We start from the raw sequence: 9854 nt of genomic DNA on the forward strand, positions 1-9854 counted from the left end.
AATGAAAACCTCTCCTTGGGTGCTACTGGTACTCTGGTATAGAGAAGCAGACTCCCACCCTGGATTCCAAAAGATCATTTTGTAGTTTGAAACCCGTTATACACAATCTAGCCAGCAAGGCAACAAATGTTCCTCCTCCAATCTCTATGACTTTCTTACATTCTGGGTCCTGTGAACTATCCAAGCTTGCAGTGAAAGCAGACCTGCCAGATGTGCCAGATAACTCTTGTCCTGCCAGCTTCTCTACATGCAGTTCTGGAGAACTCACTACAGTTATGACTTCCAAGTAAGCAAAAGCCTAGTTTTTCTTCCTAGTACCATTTCACTCCTAATTAGAACTGCTTTTTTTTTTTTTTTTTTTTTTGACAGGCCTATAGAAATAAATAGGAAAAATAGAAAACAAGCTAAGTTCTGTGAAAGAAAGAATGCTGTATTTGGCTCTAAAAAGAAATCAGAACAGAGTATACTCTGCCATCTCTTGTTGCTCAGATACAAGGCAAATTACCAAGAATGTTGCTGATTCTGTGAATTGATAAAGAGCTATTATATCACATAGCTACACTTTCCTGTATGGATTCTCTTTTCTGGCTTAATGTAATTAAACCAGAACATTAAATTCTGTAATTAATAATGTAATTAAACCAGACATTGTTTCCAGTCGACTTGCCCTAATGCTGAAGTAAATTTCTCATGATTATAGCCCCATGCACAAAGTTAAGGCTCAAACACTGCAAAAGAATAACAGTGCTTGAAAACCATGTGGAATCTTGATGCCTATAAACAGTTTGTTGAAATATGAACAAAGACTTGTACCTGGCACTTCCAAAGAGAGGTTTATAGGGTAGTGTCTACTCCCAAAGATTTATGTTTGCTTATGTTTTAGAGTTAACATGCCGAAACAGGGAGGTAATAAGTATGTTCTTCACCAATTATTCAAAGCACTCTACATTCCTTCAGTGCTACAGCACAGTTCCAGCTGGGTTGTGTCAGCTCTTCCTTCAGAAAATGTATCCAAATGCCTGCAGATAGGTCAGGAGAACATACTGCGGAATGAATATAAACTGGGAATGGCAGCAACACACTCTGTTTCCCAGACACTTCCAAAAATTAAGTTTACTGACTAAATGTGTTCATAAGTAGAACCTCACTCCCTGGTTACCTGTGGGAAGCACCTATATTTCATTCAGTACTTTTCTAAAAGGATTTATATGCCCCTGTTAGTATTTTGATTTTAGCAACGTTTCAACACGTTGACATCATGCATTAGATGACTTCAATATCTAATGACTGCTGATTGCACCATCTGACAGAGTGAGCCTGACCTTTTCAGAGAAGAAAATCAAGGACATCAGTCATTGTGACCAGAGTTTCCCTCATAAGCCTAGTAGTCCAAGCTCCTGTTAATAAAGGATAACCACAAAAATGCAAAACTACTTCAGAGAAAAAAAAGTTTGAATGGCAGTTATAATACACAACATTTTTACATGTTTGTGTAAATGTACAGAGAATACAGGTAAGTTTATATAGATATGTTTAAATATCTATACATTTTTATGTTTCTTTGTAGATGCACTAAGAAAGGCTTTAGGAAACTGTCATTCACCTAATATAGTTCATGTTTTCTAAAGAGAAAAGCATTCTAAATGTTACTCTTTGGTGTTAAAAGCTTCACAGTATAAACCTATTCAATAAAAACACTTTAAACAATAATAAAAAAAAATCCTGATAACCATTCGGTGATGCTCTGGTGGTTTGTTGTTCTCATCCTCATATTTACATAGTTCACTGTCAATAAGCTAAGCCAGTCCCTTGAAATAAACTAAACATCACAGTAAACAAGCTAAAGTCATCTCAATTAAGAACAAACTAACGTGTTCTTACTGTTCATTAAGGTTGCCTAGGAACTACTTTTTACTTTTTTGGAAAACAGTCAATGTCTGGATAAACAATCCAGCCCCCAAAATGTGCAGTGAAAACAGATAACATCTGAAAGCCATGAAACCAGAGTGCCAAAGGCACACCCTGGCCTGGACTGGCTGTCTGAGAGCACTGAGTTAATGGCTTACAAGGAGGGATGACAGCATGGGCTGGCCAAGATTTAAACAAAAAAAGCAGCCACCTAAAGTAGACTGCTAAATCATATGTAATCATACAGAGATGTCCTTTGCACTATTAAAAACCAAAATTAGCACAAATAACTAGTTCTTCAAGACATTCATTAATTGTGAAAGACAACAAATCCAAGCAGGCAGTCAGCCCCACTAATTAGTGTCATCCCCCCACTCTGCCCCAGCATCACTCCCCATGTTTCTTATGCAGTCCCAATGGTTCTCTGAGCCCTCCACCCTCTGTGACATGTAGTGAGTGTAGAGGCAGAGAGAAAAAGGACAGCAGCAGTGTCATTTTCCCCAGTCACAGCAATCCAGAGCTCTGGCAGGTGAGGGGGGAGCTCCTGTGTGGGCCAGTACAGAGCTGGCAGCTCCTGCCACAGCCTATCCACCCAGTGCTCTGCCAGCTCCACAATGGAGGGACTTCCAAATGCACGCTCTGTGTGTGAAACTGTGAATCTCTGAGGGATTTTATGCTATGAAATTTGGATCAAAACCAAAGTTCTGGATCCAATGCAAACACTCCAAACTGGTGGAGTGTCTGAAAATTGCAAACTGATCTAGATTCACAGGTTGGGAAAAAAATTGTAAACATCAATCTTGCATATTGGGAATTTGGCTTTTGTATTTCAGATAGTGATAGAGCACAGGTACTTGTTAAGCTATTCATAGGAGTCAGGAAAGCAAAAACCACCTTCAAAAAAGATGTTATAGATCCAAGGTGATTATTCAAATTCGTATTTTTATGCCAGTCACTTTCTATTCAAACAAGTACTTCACATGCACTGAAACACTAAAAGAGAAACTCCCAGTAATTGTGTTCATTCAGGGATAGAATAATTCGTTCAGTGATGTCTTTCTAACAGTAAACATATTCTTTAGTTTTCATGGTGTCCTAATAACATAGCATGCATAAACACATAATCATACATTACATTTATGACAACATGTATGAGATTTAAACTATCACCTTTCAAATCAACCCAGTCACTCTAGTCCTGTCTTTTCCAAACCTTTCCCTTCACAAAAGAGGCCAACTTCCAGTTCAGGAAAAACCTGTTGAAATGTGAGGAATTCCTGAAAAATAGTAGCTCACATCTTCTAAATATTTCTACATATTTGCATTAGGTATTAATTGCCTCCAATTTTTGCTCTGCCAGGATGTTGTACCTAGTCCATCTAGAGGTGTGAGTGGTGACATAAGTCAATGAAGATTCAAGCTCTTTGGTTCTGCAGCTCACACACACCTTTTCAGCAGCACACTGGGCACTTTGGTTAGGTTTTGATTGAAGTGACAGATTTTCAAGGAAGGGTATCGTCTCCAGTAGATCAGGTACTACTCCATACCTGGAAGCCTGCGCCTGTTTTTAACGTTATCAGCCTGGTGAGTATTGGAATTTAGCTGCTTTTTATCTTACTGTATAAAATGTTTGGTCTATTTATAATAACTTGATTAGAAACTGCTGATTCTCAGACCACAGTGCTTTGCAGATAGCACTGCTCTGGGGCTGAGGGAGTAAGGAGACTGAACTTCCACTCTGCCATAAGCATTCTGAGGATTTCCAGCAAGATACTGAGTGATGAAACAGCCTAATTCCCCTGTAAAGTGATGATAATAGTTCTGCCCTCTCTGTTCATCCCACAGGAACTGGGCAGGGCTAGGCTGATGAGCAATGTGTGCCTGGAACCATTGGGTGTTCAGCCATATCTCCAATAATTATCATCCCCCACTCTGAACTGCTCTGATGAGAAGAGGGAAAAATTTACAAAAGACACTGCTCAGTAACTCTGTTTTAAAAATACCATTTTTACTCTCCTGTTGGTCACATTTCTTTTTCAGAAACAGCAAAACTCCTTGATAACTAGAAAATAGTGTTTTCTCCAAACAATCTGCAGAGAGAGGAAAACCCATTTATTTGCACTTCTGTTTAGCTCAAAGAACACAGCAAATAATGTCAGGAGGGTCTTATAGGCGTATTTCTTGGTAAATTTACAGAATCCCAGATATAAAAACTGATCTCTACATCTTTCCACAGTTAGGCTGGAGAAGAGAGTTTTTCACATAGTAATTATCACTGATAGCACTGCACACTTTCCATTAAATTTTAATCACAATGATTAGGGTCAATAAGAAGTAGAGGCAAACTCAAACACCAATTTCTGTTTCTCCTCTTGTTGAAAAGTATAAATGCGGTTTTATAAATACATAGTGTATTTAAGTTTACCACAATGGGAAGGCTTGTTTGTTGTTTTGAGAAAAGACATTTTAAAAATTACTAATTACACATTAGTCCACACCCATTTTTCAGAGGTGATTAAGCAATGCAAACATCTTGCTTTACCATAACTGCTCCCTTTTCCAGAAACTGATAATTTTATTAAAAATTAAATGGGATAGTTCTTTTGACCTACAAGAGCCTTACATCATTAACATGCCAAGAGGAAGTGCCTAAACTATCCTTTTCTACTGCACTATAAAAGAACCACATAGACAGTAATCACAAATTTTATAACTTAGATTTCTCTACTTCAGTATTTAATACTCTCCTTTCGAATTTTAACTCAATTCTACCCCGCAAATACTTTTTACATAAAGGTTGCTTCAACTGAGATGAATTTACTCAAAGGAAGGGTAAATAAAGGACTACAGTGTGTTCCCCACTAACAGTAGTCAGTTCACATGTAGCATCACATATTGAGAACAAATCACATCGCCTGTCCAAATGTACTCCACTGTCATCATCACTGCTTCCAGCTCCAAGGAATTTAAACATTATTCCCTTCACAGGAATAATTTGTTGGTTCAAATTCTGCTTTTATAAAACCTGAAACATAAATGATGATATTCATTTGGCATTGTATGGAGATCAGAGCTGAATCTCAAACAGACATGACAGTCAGTGATGGAAATGGGAGCCAAACTGCACAGACTTTGGATCATGACCATGTTCAGTGTTCACTGGGCTGTGCTGAATTTCATAAAAATAATCTTTTGAATGGCACGATCTGTGTAATATTATATTTAATGGCATGCATCATTTTATAAAACACATTTTAAATATAACATTTTGTTGCCATTTCCCAGAAAGAACATGGCCATGATCGTGAAGAAGGGGTGAACATTCACAGGCCAGATTTAAGTGGCAAACCCACGTTAACTGATATCTGTGTCTGGGATAAAACAAAACTATTAAAAACTAAAGTCTAAAAGTCTGAGGGAAATGGCTGATTTTCAAAAGCACAGCAACATGTTTGTTGAATAAAGACCTCAAATACCTGCCTACTTACAAGTGTCAGACTTTTTCTCCAGCCTGATATTTCTTGGAGGTACTCAAAAGATGTCTCTTATTGGCTCTCCCTGCTCCAGTCAGGTGAAAGGCATCACAAGCAGAGTAAAAGGTTCTTTATCAAGAGGGCTATTCATTATTTAAAAACCAGCAGATTTTTGGCAGATGTGCAAAGAGAAATGACGAAGGTAAAGAAAAGGAAGGATACACAAGAAGGAAACACATCATGTAGTTTAAAAAACCCTTATTGCTGCCTGCTTTAATATTAAACTGAACAATGAGTCCAGCAAAGCAGAGTGTACTTTGCATGCAGTTTGGACACAGATTTTGCCTACACAGGAAGACAGATATTTGCTTTTTGGAGCTGTCGATCCAGAAGCAGCTCCTGTGACTATGCAGATGGAGTAGCACATGTGCAGCAAATACAGCCTCTTATTTTAAAGACTATTTTAAGAGTTCATGACATTAAGTTCATTTGCTTGAAAAATCCTAGAAAGTCTTCAGAAGAAGAGGAAATATCTTCCAAATTATAGTTCTTTCCAGTTATTTTTGGTAGAGCTGACCCTGTGGACTGCAGAGCTGTGTGAGCACAGTTTAGGGAGCCCAGCCCAGCCCCCGGGCCCTGCCTTGCCAGTGCCCGGGCTGGGCTGGCTCCAGTCTTACTTCCCAGCAGTGCAACATCCAGCACTTGCTGTTGTGGAGATCCCTGCCTCAAAACCAGGCTGGTATCTATCACAGAAAGAGCTCTGGGAGAAGAGCCAGGGGTTTGCACTTATCTGGTGATGGGATAGTGTCACCACGCAGAGATTTACAGATAAAGAAGAGTTTAAGTCTCCATCCCTTCCCTGTCCACAGAACCACCTAATTTTACTTCTCCATTAGCAATGGCAGCTGCCCACCCAGGGCTGGATGCAGAGCTGAGGGCAGGGCTGGAGGCAGGGCTGGGGGCAGGGCACTCACTGTACACCCGCTGTCCAGGACAGTCTCTCTGCAGCCTGGTCCCAGCCTAGCCTTGCTGGCACCTGCAGCTCCTGCACTCCAAACCCATGACACATGTTATATATGCCACCGTATTCAACAGTCCAAACCCCCAAAGCACTTCTTGTTAAACAACATGTTGTTAATGATTAAGCACAACCAAGTCTACATATAAAAATAAGTACATAATTGCCCTATTTTGTAAACTTTAGAAAATGATGTCACACACTTCTCATTCAGTTCAGCTTCTTATGCAGTAGAAGCCAAAAAAGAAATCTACTATTTATCTATCAAAATCAAACCAGTTAAACTTTAAAGTGTTGTGGAAATGCTGAGATTTGAAATATTGGCTTCCTTAGAATCTTCACATTTTCCAGCCTCCACTTCTGCTGTATGCTATGATGATTATAAGGGATACAATTAAAGAATACCAGCTGAGGAAGACTAGAAGTTAAATCATATATCTTCCTGGAAAGAGATTAGCTAACTATCTTAATTGTTCACAGACCTCATAAGAAAAAAATAATAATGTAAATTTCCATAGCTCTGGAGAGGCAGATCTTGTGCATATTAGCACCACTGCTGCTCAAAAGCCTGCAAATGACCTCCCTCACTTGTCCCAAAAGACATTTCACCCTGTCCTGCTCTCACACACACAAACACAGATTACTCTGCTGGCCTAAGCAAAATGTTCTGGTCTCACATAGAGAGTGGATGACAACAGTAACATACATTCCTATTCCTACAGCAGAAGCTCACATTTTTCCTACAGCTGAAAAAGTTTGGGATCTAGAGAGAGACAGTGAGAATTACAACATATCTTTTTCTCAAAATTTTCTTTCCTTAGTATTTCCCAGTAACTTTCATTTTTAGTAGACCTGATAGAAGGGAACACACTCTGAAAACACAGTTCATCATTGACAAAAGTGGATAAAAAATTTTAAATCTCAGAGGCATCGACCTGGGATCAATTCTAGGTGCCTTTTCTCAGAAAATGTTTAGAGATATATAAACAGGACAAAACTGAAATACTCCTTATGGTAGAAGGAGATTATTTTGACCAGACATGTTCCTAAAAAATAACTTTTGTAAGTTTTCTTATCTTCAGGCAAATCATCAGTTTTATTCACATCAGATTGCTACCAGGACATGTCCAGGTTTCCAGTAATTCTACAGCTGAATTACTCATTTTCTTCTAAGCAAATGTACAGATATATTCTATGTGCAACATTCCAGTCTATTTCCTGAAAGAATCAACAGTGGAAAAATGCATCAGAAATACATACAAAAGAATACAATGAAGAGACCCAGCATGCCACAAACCTCACAACCTGTGGTACTTTCCTCAAGCCTGACTCTTGGTGTTCAGATGCATGTGGATCTATGTAAGGAGGATCAGGTTTCAACAAAGAAAATAACTTTGTACCTCTTGTTCTAGCAAAAAGAAATATCTTGAAAATGTAAAAAAAGCCACAGCCAAAATGTTCAGATGTGAATAATTCCAAATGTATTACTAAAAAATAAAGGGTTTTAAAGGCAATGTAATTTTGAGTTCCCAATGAAGATTTGTTTTAAACTATTTATTCTCACTAGACTACTAGCGATTTTAATAAATACAGCTATTAGGAGAGCTATTTAGTTGATTTCATAGCAATCAAATTGCTCAGTCCAGTCACCTTCTTAATGACAGCTCTTTGCTCCAATACAAGCAATAGAATGAAACCTGCTCCCTGAAACCCTTTCCACGTTACAGACACCTCAATCAATTCTGGTGGGAAGAAGCCTCTTTATTTACAGCAGCTCAATGAAAACAGAATTCTAGTCATCAAGCCTCTTATTCACTGGATGTTCCTGTAAATCACATTTCTATAGCGAGTGCATATTGCAGTGCTCATCATGTTACAATTCAGTTATTGGGATTCCAGACACAAAACTGCTGGAAGTGAAGAGATTTTCCCAAAATTACATTAAATTACATCTCTCGCTTACATACCCCAAAGATGGACTGAACTCAGCAGAGAGATGCAGACCCAAATTCAATTTTACATGCATCTTTTAAAAAAATAATCCAATTGAAAAAGAAGTTGTGCTTTTTTTTCATTTTATTCTGGTTTAAAATATAGTTATCATCTACTTTTTCCATCCTTTCCTGAAGAGAAGAGATGATGGAATGCAATAAAGAGCACAACTGATCCCAGGCAGTGATTCACACATACAGAGGCATTGTAAAGAGCCAGTGCTTGATGCTGGCACTGGGATTTGGTTTCAGTTCCTTCAGGTCTGTGAGAACTGGAAACCCTGCAAATGCCACCTTATGGAGCTCTCCTGCCCACCAGCTCCACCCAGCAGGTTCTCCCAGAGAACCCACTGAGGCAGAAGTGGGCAATAGCTGCCAAATACATTTTTACTCAGTAGAGTTTGGGAATCAGTCACACGTGTACAAAGAATTGTTTGGATAGAAAAAATGTGTCCCATATGTCAAGAGCTCCATGTAACAAAACCAACAGCATACATGGGGATACACAGCACACTGCTGTAGCCAGCTTCAGGTGTTGTACAGGCCTGAATAGTACTCATAGCAAGTGGTTTCTAGCCCCTGTCATGATAAATCTGTAAACATGCACATGGTTCATCATTAGATCTCTCAGCAGGATCTCTCTAGAAAGGAAGCCAATTACAAACTCCCCAAGTGGCAGGAGGGCAGCATGCTGCCATTATAGTCTGCTTCAATCCTGGATGCTGTTCTGATGAAAATGCAGATGATTTTTCTTGTCACGACATAAAAAAGATCGGGACAAAAGATTATGTCACAGGTTAATTAGTGCCTCCATGTAACACACTCATCGCCCATCAGACACAGCCTGGAATAACTGAATTTATACAGTGTGCCACAGTTCTGCATTTCTCTCTGATTTCTATCTCTGATTTAACCAACAGATTTTTAAAAACAAATTATAGCCAGACAAGACCTTACTGATTATACATGTGCAGATGCTGAAAAGCAAGTGGTTCTTACTACAGAATCCAAATATTTCCTCTTGATTTGCTTCTCCTACCACTGTAACTAAATAGATTGCAATTATTCTTAGCCACAATGAAGTTATACTGCCAATCTTTGAAGGATATTGCCATCCTAGATCATGTCTTTCTTAAGAGAGCCTTTAAAAATACACTAGATGTATAAAAGATTAGAAAGCAATCTGCAGTTTTGCAGCTTCCACTGGAAGCTTTAGCTCTGTCCATAACCATGGTGTGATGACTCTAAAATGAAACATAACTTCTGAAATCCTGATCTTGATGAGCATGACAATCTCAGAAAACCTGCCTTCAAAGTTGTTCCCTGTTCTGTTTACCAGATCAAGAGAGAAACAAACAAGCAAAATCCCTCATATACAAAATCCTTTCTTAAAATGACAGTGAGCAGTGACATGAAAAGTCCTCCTAGAACATGTATTCCAAGGGGTTTTCCTCTGTTTCCTCT

Source organism: Corvus kubaryi, unplaced genomic scaffold, assembly GCF_017639235.1.
Source record: "Corvus kubaryi isolate FWS band 111438036 unplaced genomic scaffold, C.kubaryi_AGA036_p1.0 37397, whole genome shotgun sequence".
Lineage (NCBI taxonomy): Eukaryota > Metazoa > Chordata > Aves > Passeriformes > Corvidae > Corvus > Corvus kubaryi.